This window comes from Eschrichtius robustus, chromosome 8, assembly GCF_028021215.1.
Source record: "Eschrichtius robustus isolate mEscRob2 chromosome 8, mEscRob2.pri, whole genome shotgun sequence".
Taxonomy (NCBI): Eukaryota; Metazoa; Chordata; class Mammalia; order Artiodactyla; family Eschrichtiidae; genus Eschrichtius; species Eschrichtius robustus.
In genome coordinates this window covers 42,494,113-42,514,564 of record NC_090831.1, presented here as the reverse complement: position 1 = coordinate 42,514,564, position 20,452 = coordinate 42,494,113, and positions in this window count along the sequence as shown.

Sequence of the window (20,452 nt, the reverse complement as noted above, 5' to 3'; positions counted from 1 at the left end):
TTGAGCTACCATATGATCCAGCAGACCTATTCCTGGACCTATAAACTAAGAAGACAGAATTGGAAGGACACAGGCACGCAAATCTGCATTGCATAGTATTACAATAGCCAAGATATGGAAGTAACCAAAAAGTCCAATGACAGATGGGTGGACAAAGAAAGCTGCTACCCGTACAGATGGAATATGAGCTAGTGAAAAAATGAAACAATGCCATTTGCAGCACCATAGATGAGTCTAGAAGTAATCACGCAACTTGGAGTAAGTGAGAAAGCGAAAGACACATATCCTACCATATCACATATAGGTGTTACCTAAAAAATGATACAAACAAAGATATTTCCACAGAGAAACACTATCATAGATTCATTAAAAAAACTTATGGTTCACCATATGGAATGGTGTGAGGATTGGATACATTACCATATTGAGGTTAACAGAGAGATACATACACATATGAAATATATAATCACCAAAGACCTACGCAATACCAAGAGAAGACTACTCAACATTGTGTCATAACCTACATGGGAAAAGGATCCGAAGAAGAACAGATATATGTATATGTGTGAAAGAACCACATCTTGCACACCTAGAACAAACAAAACATTGTAATCAAGTTTGCTGTGGTAAAAAATAAAAATTAAGTTAAAAATACCAACAAGAAGTAATGAGACATAAATTAAAGGGCTTTTTCCTCGCACATTCCATTCTAATTTACAACCTAGAACACCACTTCCAGTAAGGCTCTGTTGCCCTAGTAACCAGATTTGGTAAAGGAGAAATGCTGCCGCCTTGTGGCCGATTCCAGCAAGAGCAGCTTTTAACCCACAGCTAATGGTCACTTACCATTCACAAGGACTCAGGGCTGTAAAGGACACCTGCCCTCAAAATTGTGCTGAGATAGGGAATGGATAAAAAATAATTCAAAACAGGCAAAATTTTCAAGAAGATAGTATGAAGAGGTAAGTTTTACTCACTCTCTTTTTAAAGAAAGGAAAATGGATAAAAGCTCAACCTCAGGAATTATTAGACTCATGCAATCTAATCTACAAAAAGTTTTCAACTCGCACCAGTCGACTGACCATTGGCAAAAAGTCTGCAAACAATAAATGCTGAAGAGTTTTTAGAGAACTGTGTACCCTCTAGCTGCTGGTGAGATGTAAAAGGGTTAAACGCTAATAATGAGAACAGAAAGGAGCTGCGTTTAAAAGGAAAAATTGAGGTACCATTCAATCCAGCAGGCGCACCAATGGGCCTCTCACCTGAGAAGACCAGAATGAAGAAGACCCGGGCTGCCAAAGCTGCACTGCAGCCTTATTCACAATAGACAGGACAGTCAAGCAACCAAAATGTCCATCAACAGATGAAAGGATAAAGAAGAAGTGGTCCATGTACACAATGAATACTAGCCATGGAAAACAATGAAACACTGCTCTTTGAGGCACCATAGATGATCTTGGAGATAATCACAGAACATGAGGTAAGTCGGAAAGCAAAAGTCCTATATCCTATGATATCACTTAGAGGCGTTATCTAATAACTGACACAAAGGAACATATTTCCACAGAGAAAGTCAATCACAGACTTATTAAAAAAAATACTATGCTTATCTAAAAGGAAAGGTGGGGGGAATGGATAAATGAAGATTAGCATTACCATATGTATACAAACACATATTATACACATATATCAAAAAGACCGACCATACAGCAAGGAAGGTTTACGCAACACTCTGTAATAATTTACCCGGGAAGAGGATCTCTACATAAATAGGTATATAGAATATGTAGATGAACCAGAGTGCGTATACCTTGGACAAGCAACATTCTAACCATTACCCCAATTGAAAAAATCAAAACCACGAACTGGGTGTAATGAGACATGAACTTATGGGGGGTTTTCCTGGCCCATTCCATTCAAATTTACAACCTAGGCAAACGACTTCCAGAACGGCTCTGCTGCCCTAGTACCCAGATTTGGGAATGGAGAAATGCTGCATCCTTGTGGCCGTTTCCCACAACAGCAGCTTTAAACCCACTGCAAAAGGTCACTAAATATTCACCAATTGCAGTGCTGTAAATGACACCTGCCCTCCAAAAAATACTGAGGTCGAAAATCGACCAAAAAATTCTAGAGTGCAACTTTCCAAAAAGGAAATTTGAAGAGGTATATTATACTCACACATTTTTCTTTTTTCTTTTAACAGAAAAGAAAAAGGCGTGGAAAAATGATGAATTGTAGGAATTTTTACAGACACGTAAACCCAAATTACAAAAACCTATCAGCTCACACCAGTCAGAATGGCCATCAACAAAAATGCTGCAAACAATAAATGCTGACGTGATTGTGGAGAAATGCGTACCCTCGATTCTAAGGGGGACGTGGTAAGAGCCACTAATGAAAGCACAATTGAGGTGCCTTGAAAGGGTAAACTTTGAGCTACCATACCAGTCAATCAATCATACCCACTGCTGGGTCTATCACCTGAGAAAATGAAAATCAAAAATCACAGGCTGGCAATCCTGCACTCCAGCAATATTTACCATAGGCAACACTTGGAAGCAACGAAAATGTCCATCAACAGAGGAATGCACCAAGAAGAAGTGGTCCATGTACACAATGGAATATTAGCCTTGGAAAACATTGAAGCACTGCTCTTCGAGGCACCATAGATGAGCCTGGAGATAATCACAAAACATGAAGTAGGTCGGAAAGCAAAAGGCCTACAGCCTATATTATCTCTTATGGCATTATCTAATAACTGACACAGATGAACAGATTTCCAAAGAGAAAGACACTCACAGGCTTAGAAAACAAACTATGCTCATCTAAAAGGAAAGGAGGGGGGGAAATTGAAAAATGAAGATTAGTGTTAATATACATATACAAATACATATTATATACATGTATCAAAAAGACCGAACATATAGCAAGGGAGGTCGACGGAACACTGGTATATTTTACATGGGAAGAGGATCTGTACGTTAATAGACATACATGATGTACAAATGAACCAGATTGTGTACACCTAGGACAAACAATATTCTAAACTTTACCCAGATTAAAAAAAATTTAAAAACCAAGAAGAAGTAATGAGACATAAACTTATGGGGATTTCTCCTGGCAAATTCCATTCTAATTTACAACCTAGGACAATGACTTCCAGAAAGGCTCTGCTGCCCTAGTACCCAGATTGGGGCATGGAGAAATGCTACCTCCTTGTGGCCGTTTCCCACAACAGCAGCTTTGAACCCACTGCAAAAGGTCACTAAATTTTCACCAACTTGCAGTTCTGTAAATGACACCAGCCCTCCAGAAAATGTCTGGGGTCAAAAATCGACCAAAAAATTCAAAAGAGGGCAACCTTCGAAGAAGACAATTTCAAGAGCTCTATTGTACTCACGGTTTTTTCTTTTAAGAGAAAAGAAAAAGGCGTAGGAATATGATGAATTTCAAAAATTTTAATGACATGCATACCCATACTACAAAAACCTATCAGCTCACAGCAGTCAGAATGGCCATTAGGAAAAATGCTGCAAAAAATAAATGGTGAAGGGAGTGTGGAGAAATGCGTACCCTCGGTTGTAAGGGGGGGCATGTAAAGAGCCACTAATGAAAACACAATGTAGGTGCTTTGAAAAGGGAAACATTGAGCTACCAGTCAATCAATCACAACCGCTGCTTGGCCTATCACCTGAGAAAATGAGAATCAAAAAGTCACAGGCTGGCAAACCTGTACGCCAGCAAGATTTACCACAGCCAGCACTTGGAAGCCATGAAAATGTCCATCAACAGAGGAATGCACCAAGAAGAAGTGGTCCACGTACACAATGGACTATTACTCTAATAATAAATAGAAATTAAATTTAAAAACAAACAAAAGCAAGGAGACATCAACATTTGTGGGTTTACCCGGGCACATTGCACTCTAATTTATAACCGAAGAACACCCCTGGCCGGTAGGTCTGTTTCCCTAGTACCAGCATGGGGAACGTAGAAAGGCTGCCGCTCTCTGGCCGTTACCTGCAAAAGCAGGTTTAAAGCCTGAGCGAACGGTCACTTCATGTTAACAAGTACTGCAGGGCTGTAAATGAAACCTGCCCTCAAAATGTCTTGAGGGAGATAACGGCCAAAATATTTCAAATGGTGACACATACTTTAAGAAAACACTTGGAAGAAATAAGCTCTAATCACAGCTGGAAAAATAAAAAGGACGTGTCTTAAAGCTCAATTTCAACGCATTATGAGACACATGCAAATTCAACCACAAAGAGGTATCAGCTCACACCACTCAGAATAACCATCAGCAAAAACTACAAAGAATAAATGCTGAAGGTGCTGGGAAGAAATACATACCCTCCACTTTAAGTGGGACGTAACCTGGAAAGAGCCACTAAGGAGAACAAAATAGAGGTGCCTTGAAAAGGTAAACATTGAGCTACCATATGATCCAGCAGACCTATTCCTGGACCTATAAACTAAGAAGACAGAATTGGAAGGACACAGGCACGCAAATCTGCATTGCATAGTATTACAATAGCCAAGATATGGAAGTAACCAAAAAGTCCAACGACAGATGGGTGGACAAAGAAAGCTGCTACCCGTACAGATGGAATATGAGCTAGTGAAAAAATGAAACAATGCCATTTGCAGCACCATAGATGAGTCTAGAAGTAATCACGCAACTTGGAGTAAGTGAGAAAGCGAAAGACACATATCCTACCATATCACATATAGGTGTTACCTAAAAAATGATACAAACAAAGATATTTCCACAGAGAAACACTATCATAGATTCATTAAAAAAACTTATGGTTCACCATATGGAATGGTGTGAGGATTGGATACATTACCATATTGAGGTTAACAGAGAGATACATACACATATGAAATATATAATCACCAAAGACCTACGCAATACCAAGAGAAGACTACTCAACATTGTGTCATAACCTACATGGGAAAAGGATCCGAAGAAGAACAGATATATGTATATGTGTGAAAGAACCACATCTTGCACACCTAGAACAAACAAAACATTGTAATCAAGTTTGCTGTGGTAAAAAATAAAAATTAAGTTAAAAATACCAACAAGAAGTAATGAGACATAAATTAAAGGGCTTTTTCCTCGCACATTCCATTCTAATTTACAACCTAGAACACCACTTCCAGTAAGGCTCTGTTGCCCTAGTAACCAGATTTGGTAAAGGAGAAATGCTGCCGCCTTGTGGCCGATTCCAGCAAGAGCAGCTTTTAACCCACAGCTAATGGTCACTTACCATTCACAAGGACTCAGGGCTGTAAAGGACACCTGCCCTCAAAATTGTGCTGAGATAGGGAATGGATAAAAAATAATTCAAAACAGGCAAAATTTTCAAGAAGATAGTATGAAGAGGTAAGTTTTACTCACTCTCTTTTTAAAGAAAGGAAAATGGATAAAAGCTCAACCTCAGGAATTATTAGACTCATGCAATCTAATCTACAAAAAGTTTTCAACTCGCACCAGTCGACTGACCATTGGCAAAAAGTCTGCAAACAATAAATGCTGAAGAGTTTTTAGAGAACTGTGTACCCTCTAGCTGCTGGTGAGATGTAAAAGGGTTAAACGCTAATAATGAGAACAGAAAGGAGCTGCGTTTAAAAGGAAAAATTGAGGTACCATTCAATCCAGCAGGCGCACCAATGGGCCTCTCACCTGAGAAGACCAGAATGAAGAAGACCCGGGCTGCCAAAGCTGCACTGCAGCCTTATTCACAATAGACAGGACAGTCAAGCAACCAAAATGTCCATCAACAGATGAAAGGATAAAGAAGAAGTGGTCCATGTACACAATGAATACTAGCCATGGAAAACAATGAAACACTGCTCTTTGAGGCACCATAGATGATCTTGGAGATAATCACAGAACATGAGGTAAGTCGGAAAGCAAAAGTCCTATATCCTATGATATCACTTAGAGGCGTTATCTAATAACTGACACAAAGGAACATATTTCCACAGAGAAAGTCAATCACAGACTTATTAAAAAAAATACTATGCTTATCTAAAAGGAAAGGTGGGGGGAATGGATAAATGAAGATTAGCATTACCATATGTATACAAACACATATTATACACATATATCAAAAAGACCGACCATACAGCAAGGAAGGTTTACGCAACACTCTGTAATAATTTACCCGGGAAGAGGATCTCTACATAAATAGGTATATAGAATATGTAGATGAACCAGAGTGCGTATACCTTGGACAAGCAACATTCTAACCATTACCCCAATTGAAAAAATCAAAACCACGAACTGGGTGTAATGAGACATGAACTTATGGGGGGTTTTCCTGGCCCATTCCATTCAAATTTACAACCTAGGCAAACGACTTCCAGAACGGCTCTGCTGCCCTAGTACCCAGATTTGGGAATGGAGAAATGCTGCATCCTTGTGGCCGTTTCCCACAACAGCAGCTTTAAACCCACTGCAAAAGGTCACTAAATATTCACCAATTGCAGTGCTGTAAATGACACCTGCCCTCCAAAAAATACTGAGGTCGAAAATCGACCAAAAAATTCTAGAGTGCAACTTTCCAAAAAGGAAATTTGAAGAGGTATATTATACTCACACATTTTTCTTTTTTCTTTTAACAGAAAAGAAAAAGGCGTGGAAAAATGATGAATTGTAGGAATTTTTACAGACACGTAAACCCAAATTACAAAAACCTATCAGCTCACACCAGTCAGAATGGCCATCAACAAAAATGCTGCAAACAATAAATGCTGACGTGATTGTGGAGAAATGCGTACCCTCGATTCTAAGGGGGACGTGGTAAGAGCCACTAATGAAAGCACAATTGAGGTGCCTTGAAAGGGTAAACTTTGAGCTACCATACCAGTCAATCAATCATACCCACTGCTGGGTCTATCACCTGAGAAAATGAAAATCAAAAATCACAGGCTGGCAATCCTGCACTCCAGCAATATTTACCATAGGCAACACTTGGAAGCAACGAAAATGTCCATCAACAGAGGAATGCACCAAGAAGAAGTGGTCCATGTACACAATGGAATATTAGCCTTGGAAAACATTGAAGCACTGCTCTTCGAGGCACCATAGATGAGCCTGGAGATAATCACAAAACATGAAGTAGGTCGGAAAGCAAAAGGCCTACAGCCTATATTATCTCTTATGGCATTATCTAATAACTGACACAGATGAACAGATTTCCAAAGAGAAAGACACTCACAGGCTTAGAAAACAAACTATGCTCATCTAAAAGGAAAGGAGGGGGGGAAATTGAAAAATGAAGATTAGTGTTAATATACATATACAAATACATATTATATACATGTATCAAAAAGACCGAACATATAGCAAGGGAGGTCGACGGAACACTGGTATATTTTACATGGGAAGAGGATCTGTACGTTAATAGACATACATGATGTACAAATGAACCAGATTGTGTACACCTAGGACAAACAATATTCTAAACTTTACCCAGATTAAAAAAAATTTAAAAACCAAGAAGAAGTAATGAGACATAAACTTATGGGGATTTCTCCTGGCAAATTCCATTCTAATTTACAACCTAGGACAATGACTTCCAGAAAGGCTCTGCTGCCCTAGTACCCAGATTGGGGCATGGAGAAATGCTACCTCCTTGTGGCCGTTTCCCACAACAGCAGCTTTGAACCCACTGCAAAAGGTCACTAAATTTTCACCAACTTGCAGTTCTGTAAATGACACCAGCCCTCCAGAAAATGTCTGGGGTCAAAAATCGACCAAAAAATTCAAAAGAGGGCAACCTTCGAAGAAGACAATTTCAAGAGCTCTATTGTACTCACGGTTTTTTCTTTTAAGAGAAAAGAAAAAGGCGTAGGAATATGATGAATTTCAAAAATTTTAATGACATGCATACCCATACTACAAAAACCTATCAGCTCACAGCAGTCAGAATGGCCATTAGGAAAAATGCTGCAAAAAATAAATGGTGAAGGGAGTGTGGAGAAATGCGTACCCTCGGTTGTAAGGGGGGGCATGTAAAGAGCCACTAATGAAAACACAATGTAGGTGCTTTGAAAAGGGAAACATTGAGCTACCAGTCAATCAATCACAACCACTGCTTGGCCTATCACCTGAGAAAATGAGAATCAAAAAGTCACAGGCTGGCAAACCTGTACGCCAGCAAGATTTACCACAGCCAGCACTTGGAAGCCATGAAAATGTCCATCAACAGAGGAATGCACCAAGAAGAAGTGGTCCACGTACACAATGGACTATTACTCTAATAATAAATAGAAATTAAATTTAAAAACAAACAAAAGCAAGGAGACATCAACATTTGTGGGTTTACCCGGGCACATTGCACTCTAATTTATAACCGAAGAACACCCCTGGCCGGTAGGTCTGTTTCCCTAGTACCAGCATGGGGAACGTAGAAAGGCTGCCGCTCTCTGGCCGTTACCTGCAAAAGCAGGTTTAAAGCCTGAGCGAACGGTCACTTCATGTGAACAAGTACTGCAGGGCTGTAAATGAAACCTGCCCTCAAAATGTCTTGAGGGAGATAACGGCCAAAATATTTCAAATGGTGACACATACTTTAAGAAAACACTTGGAAGAAATAAGCTCTAATCACAGCTGGAAAAATAAAAAGGACGTGTCTTAAAGCTCAATTTCAACGCATTATGAGACACATGCAAATTCAACCACAAAGAGGTATCAGCTCACACCACTCAGAATAACCATCAGCAAAAACTACAAAGAATAAATGCTGAAGGTGCTGGGAAGAAATACATACCCTCCACTTTAAGTGGGACGTAACCTGGAAAGAGCCACTAAGGAGAACAAAATAGAGGTGCCTTGAAAAGGTAAACATTGAGCTACCATATGATCCAGCAGACCTATTCCTGGACCTATAAACTAAGAAGACAGAATTGGAAGGACACAGGCACGCAAATCTGCATTGCATAGTATTACAATAGCCAAGATATGGAAGTAACCAAAAAGTCCAATGACAGATGGGTGGACAAAGAAAGCTGCTACCCGTACAGATGGAATATGAGCTAGTGAAAAAATGAAACAATGCCATTTGCAGCACCATAGATGAGTCTAGAAGTAATCACGCAACTTGGAGTAAGTGAGAAAGCGAAAGACACATATCCTACCATATCACATATAGGTGTTACCTAAAAAATGATACAAACAAAGATATTTCCACAGAGAAACACTATCATAGATTCATTAAAAAAACTTATGGTTCACCATATGGAATGGTGTGAGGATTGGATACATTACCATATTGAGGTTAACAGAGAGATACATACACATATGAAATATATAATCACCAAAGACCTACGCAATACCAAGAGAAGACTACTCAACATTGTGTCATAACCTACATGGGAAAAGGATCCGAAGAAGAACAGATATATGTATATGTGTGAAAGAACCACATCTTGCACACCTAGAACAAACAAAACATTGTAATCAAGTTTGCTGTGGTAAAAAATAAAAATTAAGTTAAAAATACCAACAAGAAGTAATGAGACATAAATTAAAGGGCTTTTTCCTCGCACATTCCATTCTAATTTACAACCTAGAACACCACTTCCAGTAAGGCTCTGTTGCCCTAGTAACCAGATTTGGTAAAGGAGAAATGCTGCCGCCTTGTGGCCGATTCCCGCAAGAGCAGCTTTTAACCCACAGCTAATGGTCACTTACCATTCACAAGGACTCAGGGCTGTAAAGGACACCTGCCCTCAAAATTGTGCTGAGATAGGGAATGGATAAAAAATAATTCAAAACAGGCAAAATTTTCAAGAAGATAGTATGAAGAGGTAAGTTTTACTCACTCTCTTTTTAAAGAAAGGAAAATGGATAAAAGCTCAACCTCAGGAATTATTAGACTCATGCAATCTAATCTACAAAAAGTTTTCAACTCGCACCAGTCGACTGACCATTGGCAAAAAGTCTGCAAACAATAAATGCTGAAGAGTTTTTAGAAAACTGTGTACCCTCTAGCTGCTGGTGAGATGTAAAAGGGTTAAACGCTAATAATGAGAACAGAAAGGAGCTGCGTTTAAAAGGAAAAATTGAGGTACCATTCAATCCAGCAGGCGCACCAATGGGCCTCTCACCTGAGAAGACCAGAATGAAGAACACCCGGGCTGCCAAAGCTGCACTGCAGCCTTATTCACAATAGACAGGACAGTCAAGCAACCAAAATGTCCATCAACAGATGAAAGGATAAAGAAGAAGTGGTCCATGTACACAATGAATACTAGCCATGGAAAACAATGAAACACTGCTCTTTGAGGCACCATAGATGATCTTGGAGATAATCACAGAACATGAGGTAAGTCGGAAAGCAAAAGTCCTATATCCTATGATATCACTTAGAGGCGTTATCTAATAACTGACACAAAGGAACATATTTCCACAGAGAAAGTCAATCACAGACTTATTAAAAAAATACTATGCTTATCTAAAAGGAAAGGTGGGGGGAATGGATAAATGAAGATTAGCATTACCATATGTATACAAACACATATTATACACATATATCAAAAAGACCGACCATACAGCAAGGAAGGTTTACGCAACACTCTGTAATAATTTACCCGGGAAGAGGATCTCTACATAAATAGGTATATAGAATATGTAGATGAACCAGAGTGCGTATACCTTGGACAAGCAACATTCTAACCATTACCCCAATTGAAAAAATCAAAACCACGAACTGGGTGTAATGAGACATGAACTTATGGGGGGTTTTCCTGGCCCATTCCATTCAAATTTACAACCTAGGCAAACGACTTCCAGAACGGCTCTGCTGCCCTAGTACCCAGATTTGGGAATGGAGAAATGCTGCATCCTTGTGGCCGTTTCCCACAACAGCAGCTTTAAACCCACTGCAAAAGGTCACTAAATATTCACCAATTGCAGTGCTGTAAATGACACCTGCCCTCCAAAAAATACTGAGGTCGAAAATCGACCAAAAAATTCTAGAGTGCAACTTTCCAAAAAGGAAATTTGAAGAGGTATATTATACTCACACATTTTTCTTTTTTCTTTTAACAGAAAAGAAAAAGGCGTGGAAAAATGATGAATTGTAGGAATTTTTACAGACACGTAAACCCAAATTACAAAAACCTATCAGCTCACACCAGTCAGAATGGCCATCAACAAAAATGCTGCAAACAATAAATGCTGACGTGATTGTGGAGAAATGCGTACCCTCGATTCTAAGGGGGACGTGGTAAGAGCCACTAATGAAAGCACAATTGAGGTGCCTTGAAAGGGTAAACTTTGAGCTACCATACCAGTCAATCAATCATACCCACTGCTGGGTCTATCACCTGAGAAAATGAAAATCAAAAATCACAGGCTGGCAATCCTGCACTCCAGCAATATTTACCATAGGCAACACTTGGAAGCAACGAAAATGTCCATCAACAGAGGAATGCACCAAGAAGAAGTGGTCCATGTACACAATGGAATATTAGCCTTGGAAAACATTGAAGCACTGCTCTTCGAGGCACCATAGATGAGCCTGGAGATAATCACAAAACATGAAGTAGGTCGGAAAGCAAAAGGCCTACAGCCTATATTATCTCTTATGGCATTATCTAATAACTGACACAGATGAACAGATTTCCAAAGAGAAAGACACTCACAGGCTTAGAAAACAAACTATGCTCATCTAAAAGGAAAGGAGGGGGGGAAATTGAAAAATGAAGATTAGTGTTACTATACATATACAAATACATATTATATACATGTATCAAAAAGACCGAACATATAGCAAGGGAGGTCGACGGAACACTGGTATATTTTACATGGGAAGAGGATCTGTACGTTAATAGACATACATGATGTACAAATGAACCAGATTGTGTACACCTAGGACAAACAATATTCTAAACTTTACCCAGATTAAAAAAAATTTAAAAACCAAGAAGAAGTAATGAGACATAAACTTATGGGGATTTCTCCTGGCAAATTCCATTCTAATTTACAACCTAGGACAATGACTTCCAGAAAGGCTCTGCTGCCCTAGTACCCAGATTGGGGCATGGAGAAATGCTACCTCCTTGTGGCCGTTTCCCACAACAGCAGCTTTGAACCCACTGCAAAAGGTCACTAAATTTTCACCAACTTGCAGTTCTGTAAATGACACCAGCCCTCCAGAAAATGTCTGGGGTCAAAAATCGACCAAAAAATTCAAAAGAGGGCAACCTTCGAAGAAGACAATTTCAAGAGCTCTATTGTACTCACGGTTTTTTCTTTTAAGAGAAAAGAAAAAGGCGTAGGAATATGATGAATTTCAAAAATTTTAATGACATGCATACCCATACTACAAAAACCTATCAGCTCACAGCAGTCAGAATGGCCATTAGGAAAAATGCTGCAAAAAATAAATGGTGAAGGGAGTGTGGAGAAATGCGTACCCTCGGTTGTAAGGGGGGGCATGTAAAGAGCCACTAATGAAAACACAATGTAGGTGCTTTGAAAAGGGAAACATTGAGCTACCAGTCAATCAATCACAACCGCTGCTTGGCCTATCACCTGAGAAAATGAGAATCAAAAAGTCACAGGCTGGCAAACCTGTACGCCAGCAAGATTTACCACAGCCAGCACTTGGGAGCCATGAAAATGTCCATCAACAGAGGAATGCACCAAGAAGAAGTGGTCCACGTACACAATGGACTATTACTCTAATAATAAATAGAAATTAAATTTAAAAACAAACAAAAGCAAGGAGACATCAACATTTGTGGGTTTACCCGGGCACATTGCACTCTAATTTATAACCGAAGAACACCCCTGGCCGGTAGGTCTGTTTCCCTAGTACCAGCATGGGGAACGTAGAAAGGCTGCCGCTCTCTGGCCGTTACCTGCAAAAGCAGGTTTAAAGCCTGAGCGAACGGTCACTTCATGTGAACAAGTACTGCAGGGCTGTAAATGAAACCTGCCCTCAAAATGTCTTGAGGGAGATAACGGCCAAAATATTTCAAATGGTGACACATACTTTAAGAAAACACTTGGAAGAAATAAGCTCTAATCACAGCTGGAAAAATAAAAAGGACGTGTCTTAAAGCTCAATTTCAACGCATTATGAGACACATGCAAATTCAACCACAAAGAGGTATCAGCTCACACCACTCAGAATAACCATCAGCAAAAACTACAAAGAATAAATGCTGAAGGTGCTGGGAAGAAATACATACCCTCCACTTTAAGTGGGACGTAACCTGGAAAGAGCCACTAAGGAGAACAAAATAGAGGTGCCTTGAAAAGGTAAACATTGAGCTACCATATGATCCAGCAGACCTATTCCTGGACCTATAAACTAAGAAGACAGAATTGGAAGGACACAGGCACGCAAATCTGCATTGCATAGTATTACAATAGCCAAGATATGGAAGTAACCAAAAAGTCCAATGACAGATGGGTGGACAAAGAAAGCTGCTACCCGTACAGATGGAATATGAGCTAGTGAAAAAATGAAACAATGCCATTTGCAGCACCATAGATGAGTCTAGAAGTAATCACGCAACTTGGAGTAAGTGAGAAAGCGAAAGACACATATCCTACCATATCACATATAGGTGTTACCTAAAAAATGATACAAACAAAGATATTTCCACAGAGAAACACTATCATAGATTCATTAAAAAAACTTATGGTTCACCATATGGAATGGTGTGAGGATTGGATACATTACCATATTGAGGTTAACAGAGAGATACATACACATATGAAATATATAATCACCAAAGACCTACGCAATACCAAGAGAAGACTACTCAACATTGTGTCATAACCTACATGGGAAAAGGATCCGAAGAAGAACAGATATATGTATATGTGTGAAAGAACCACATCTTGCACACCTAGAACAAACAAAACATTGTAATCAAGTTTGCTGTGGTAAAAAATAAAAATTAAGTTAAAAATACCAACAAGAAGTAATGAGACATAAATTAAAGGGCTTTTTCCTCGCACATTCCATTCTAATTTACAACCTAGAACACCACTTCCAGTAAGGCTCTGTTGCCCTAGTAACCAGATTTGGTAAAGGAGAAATGCTGCCGCCTTGTGGCCGATTCCCGCAAGAGCAGCTTTTAACCCACAGCTAATGGTCACTTACCATTCACAAGGACTCAGGGCTGTAAAGGACACCTGCCCTCAAAATTGTGCTGAGATAGGGAATGGATAAAAAATAATTCAAAACAGGCAAAATTTTCAAGAAGATAGTATGAAGAGGTAAGTTTTACTCACTCTCTTTTTAAAGAAAGGAAAATGGATAAAAGCTCAACCTCAGGAATTATTAGACTCATGCAATCTAATCTACAAAAAGTTTTCAACTCGCACCAGTCGACTGACCATTGGCAAAAAGTCTGCAAACAATAAATGCTGAAGAGTTTTTAGAAAACTGTGTACCCTCTAGCTGCTGGTGAGATGTAAAAGGGTTAAACGCTAATAATGAGAACAGAAAGGAGCTGCGTTTAAAAGGAAAAATTGAGGTACCATTCAATCCAGCAGGCGCACCAATGGGCCTCTCACCTGAGAAGACCAGAATGAAGAAGACCCGGGCTGCCAAAGCTGCACTGCAGCCTTATTCACAATAGACAGGACAGTCAAGCAACCAAAATGTCCATCAACAGATGAAAGGATAAAGAAGAAGTGGTCCATGTACACAATGAATACTAGCCATGGAAAACAATGAAACACTGCTCTTTGAGGCACCATAGATGATCTTGGAGATAATCACAGAACATGAGGTAAGTCGGAAAGCAAAAGTCCTATATCCTATGATATCACTTAGAGGCGTTATCTAATAACTGACACAAAGGAACATATTTCCACAGAGAAAGTCAATCACAGACTTATTAAAAAAAATACTATGCTTATCTAAAAGGAAAGGTGGGGGGAATGGATAAATGAAGATTAGCATTACCATATGTATACAAACACATATTATACACATATATCAAAAAGACCGACCATACAGCAAGGAAGGTTTACGCAACACTCTGTAATAATTTACACGGGAAGAGGATCTCTACATAAATAGGTATATAGAATATGTAGATGAACCAGAGTGCGTATACCTTGGACAAGCAACATTCTAACCATTACCCCAATTGAAAAAATTAAAACCACGAACTAGGAGTAATGAGACATGAACTTATGGGGGGTTTTCCTGGCCCATTCCATTCAAATTTACAACCTAGGCAAACGACTTCCAGAACGGCTCTGCTGCCCTAGTACCCAGATTTGGGAATGGAGAAATGCTGCATCCTTGTGGCCGTTTCCCACAACAGCAGCTTTAAACCCACTGCAAAAGGTCACTAAATATTCACCAATTGCAGTGCTGTAAATGACACCTGCCCTCCAAAAAATACTGAGGTCGAAAATCGACCAAAAAATTCTAGAGTGCAACCTTCCAAAAAGGAAATTTGAAGAGGTATATTATACTCACACATTTTTCTTTTTTCTTTTAACAGAAAAGAAAAAGGCGTGGAAAAATGATGAATTGTAGGAATTTTTACAGACACGTAAACCCAAATTACAAAAACCTATCAGCTCACACCAGTCAGAATGGCCATCAACAAAAATGCTGCAAACAATAAATGCTGACGTGATTGTGGAGAAATGCGTACCCTCGATTCTAAGGGGGACGTGGTAAGAGCCACTAATGAAAGCACAATTGAGGTGCCTTGAAAAGGTAAACGTTGAGCTACCATACCAGTCAATCAATCATACCCACTGCTGGGTCTATCACCTGAGAAAATGAAAATCAAAAATCACAGGCTGGCAATCCTGCACTCCAGCAATATTTACCATAGGCAACACTTGGAAGCAACGAAAATGTCCATCAACAGAGGAATGCACCAAGAAGAAGTGGTCCATGTACACAATGGCATATTAGCCATGGAAAACATTGAAGCACTGCTCTTTGAGGCACCATAGATGAGCCTGGAGATAATCACAAAACATGAAGTAGGTCGGAAAGCAAAAGGCCTATAGCCTATCTTATCACTTATGGCATTATCTAATAACTGACACAGATGAACAGATTTCCAAAGAGAAAGACACTCACAGGCTTAGAAAACAAACTATGCTCATCTAAAAGGAAAGGAGGGGGGAAATTGAGAAATGAAGATTAGAGTTACTATACATATACAAATACATATCATATACATGTATCAAAACGACTGAACATATAGCAAGGGAGGTCGATGGAACACTGTAATATTTTACATGGGAAGAAGGTCTGTACATTAATACACATACATGATGTACAAATGAACCAGATTGTGTACACCTAGGACAAACAATATTCTAAACTTTACCCAGATTAAAAAAATTTTAAAAACCAAGAAGAAGTAATGAGACATAAACTTATGGGGATTTCTCCTGGCAAATTCCATTCTAATTTACGACCTAGTACAATGACTTCCAGAAAGGCTCTGCTGCCCTAGTACCCAGATTGGGGCATGGAGAAATGCTACCTCCTTGTGGCCGTTTCCCACAACAGCAGCTTTGAACCCACTGCAAAAGGTCACTATATTTTCACCAACTTGCAGTTCTGTAAATGTCACCAGCCCTCCAGAAAATTTCTGGGGTCAAAATCGACCAAAAATTCAGAAGAGGGCAACCTTCGAAGAAGACAATTTCAAGAGCTCTATTGTACTCACGGTTTTTTCTTTTAAGAGAAAAGAAAAAGGCGTAGGAATATGATGAATTTTAAAAATTTTAATGACATGAATACCCATATTACAAAAACCTATCAGCTCACAGCAGTCAGAATGGCCATTAGGAAAAATGCTGCAAAAAATAAATGGTGAAGGGAGTGTGGATAAATGCGTACCCTCGGTTGTAAGGGGTGGCATGTAAAGAGCCACTAATGAAAACACAATATAGGTGCTTTGAAAAGGGAAACATTGAGCTACCAGTCAATCAGTCACAACCACTGCTGGGCCTATCACCTGAGAAAATGAAAATCATAAAGTCACTGGCTGGCAATCCCGCACTCCAGCACTATTTACCATAGCCAACACTTGGAAGCAATGAAAATGTCCATCAACCGACCAATGCACCAAGACGATGTGGTCCATGTACACAATGGAATATTACTCCAATAATAAATATAAATTAAATCTAAAAAAACAAAAGTAAGGAGACATCAGCATTTGTGGGTTTATCCGGGCACATTGCACTCTAATTTATAACTGAGGGCCACCAGTGGCCGGAAGGTGTGTTTCCCTAGTTACCAGATTGGGGAACACAGAAAGGCTACCGCCTTTTGGCCGTTACCTGCAAAAGCAGCTTTAAAGCCTGTGCTAATAGTCACTTCATATGAACAAGTACTGCAGGGCTGTAAATGAAACCTGCCCTCAAAATGTCTTGAGGGAGGTAATGGCCAAAAAATTTCAAAATGTGACACATACTTTAAGTAAACACTTTGAAGAACTAAGCTGTAATCACATTTTGATAAATAAAAAGTACATGCTTTAAAGCTCAATTTCAACAGATTATGGGACACATGCAAGTTCAACCACAAAGAGGTCTCAGCTCGTACCTGCCAGAATAACCATCAGCAATAAAACTACAAACAATAAATACTGAAGGTGTTTTGGAGAAATGCATACCCTCAACTTTAAGTTGGACGTAACCTGGAAAGAGCCACTAATGAGAACTGAATGGTGGTGCCTTTAAAACGTACACAGTGAGCTACCATATGATACAGCAAGCCCACTCCTTGGCCTATAATATAGGAAGATAGATCTGGAAAGACACAGGTAAGCAAATGTGCATTGCAGCAGTATTACAATAGCCAAGACATGGATGCAACCAAAAAGTCCATCAAGAGTTGCGTGGCCAAAGAAGAACTGGTTCATGTACAGATTGAATATTAGCCTGGGAAAAAAATGAAACAATGCCATTTGCAGCACCATGTATGATTCTTGAGGTAATCAGGCAAATTGTACTAAGTCAGAAAACAAAAGACACATATCCTATAATATCACTTATAGGTCTTAGCTAAAAATTGATACCAATGAAGATATTTCCACAGAGAAATGCAATCACAGATTCATTAAAGAAACTTATGTTTCACCAAATGGAAAGGTGTGAGGATTGGATACATTAGGATATTGGGGTTAACATAGATATAGATACACATGTGAAATATGTAATCACCAAAGACCTACGTAATACCAAGAGAAGATTACTCAACATTGTGTCATAACCTACATGGGAAAATGATCCAAAGAAGAATAGATATATGTATATGTTTAAAATAACCACATCTTGCACACCTAGAAGAAACAAAACATTTTAATCAAATTTGCTCTGATAAAAAATAAAAATTAAATAAAAAAAAGAACAAGAAGTAATGAGACATAAACTTAAGGAGATTTTGCTGGCACATTGCATGCTACTTTACAACCAGAACATGACTTCCATTAAGGCTCTGTCATCACTAATAAAGCAGCTTTATAAGCAATGTTGAAGATAGCTTAAAAGAAGTCTCACTAATTATTGATAGTAGCAAGAAAACAAAGTAAGGTAAAAATCTCACTGCAAAAAGTATACATAGAATGAGGATAGTAGATCAAACACTTATTACACTTCTGTAAAGAATAAAAGACAACAATAGTATGTTTTTTTTAAAAAGAAAGGGCCCAAATAAATCTGAAATGAAAGAGATGATGTTACAACAGACACCACAGGAATACAAAGTATCCTAAGATACACACAGGGTAACTCATGGCTCAGACTGGACAGAGCCCACTCTCCAGTCCCCTTTACATGACTTACAGGAGCCTCAGGTACTGAGGAGGGGGTCCCTGAGGAGAGGCTCAAGATAGAATATGGTAGGCATTAACATGGCTCCATTTATCTTAAACATGCCTGAACTACATTCACACGAGATGATTTTGTCCTGTATGTACATCGGCACCTCTAGTTGGAACTGCAGATCTTTGGCTTCATCACCTCTACTGAGAGCATTAGCTTCACCTGCTGTGGACCGTCTCCTATAGGATTTCTAGAACCACAAAACATCGAAGCTTCACAGGACCCAGAGTCTGTGCGACTCCACGCAGAGTGTGAGAGTCTCAACTCCACTCAGATACTCCACTCTTGGAGGGCACACACAAAGTAGTGTGCACATCAGGGCCCAGGGGAAGGAGCAGTGACCCCGTAGGAGAATGACCAGAACTACCTGATAGTTTTAGAGGGTCTCCTGCAGAGGCAGGTGGTGGCTGTGGCTGTGGCTCACCGTGAGGACAACGACACTGGCAGCAGAAGTTCTGGGAAATACTCCTTGGTGTGAGCCCTCCCAGAGTCAGCCATTAGCCCCACCAAGAGCAAGGTAGGCTCCAGTGCTGTGTTGCCTCAGGCCAAACAACCAACAGGGAGGGAACCCAGCCCCATGGATCAGCAGGCAAGCGGATTAAACTTTTTATTAAAGTTTTATTTAATCCGCAGACAAGCGGATTAAAGCTCTGCCCACCAAAGCAACACCCAGCTCTACCCACCACCAGTCCCTCCCATCAGGAAGCTTGCACAAGCCTCTAAGATAGACTCATCCACTGGAGAGCAGACAGCAGAAGGAAGAAGAACTACAATTCTGAAGCCTGTGGAAGGAAAACCACATTCACAGAAAGATAGACAAAATGAAAAGGCAGAGGACTTTATACCAGATCAAGGAACAAGATAAAACCCCAGAAAAAAAACGAAATGAGGTGGAGATAGGGAACCTTCCAGAAAAAGAATCAGAATAAAGATAGTGAAGATGATCCAAGACCTTGGCAAAAGAATGGAGGCAAAAACAAAAAGAATAAAATATCTAGGAATAAACCTACCTAAGGAGACAAAAGAACTGTATCCAGAAAATTATAGGACACTGATGAAAGAAATTAAAGATGATACAAATAGATGGAGAGAGATACCATGGTCTTGGATTGGAAGAATCAACATTGTGAAAATGATTCTACTACCCAAAGCAATCTACAGATTCAATGCAATCCCTATCAAATTACCACTGGCATTTTTCACAAAACTAGAACAAAATATTTCACAATTTGTATGGAGACACAAAAGACCCCGAATAGCCAAAGCAATCTTGAGAATGAAAAATGGAGCTGGAGGAATCAGGCTCCCTGACTTCAGACTATATTACAAAGCTACAGTAATCAAGACAGTTTCGTATTGGCACAAAAACAGAAATATAGATCAATGGAACAGGATAGAAAGCCCAGAGATAAACCCACGCACATATGGTCACCTTATCTTTGATAAAGGAGGCAAGCATATACAGTGGAGAAAAGACAGCCTCTTCAATAAGTGGTGCTGGGAAAATTGGACAGGTACATGTAAAAGTATGAAATTAGAACACTCCCTGACACCATACACAAAAATAAACTCAAAATGGATTAAAGACCT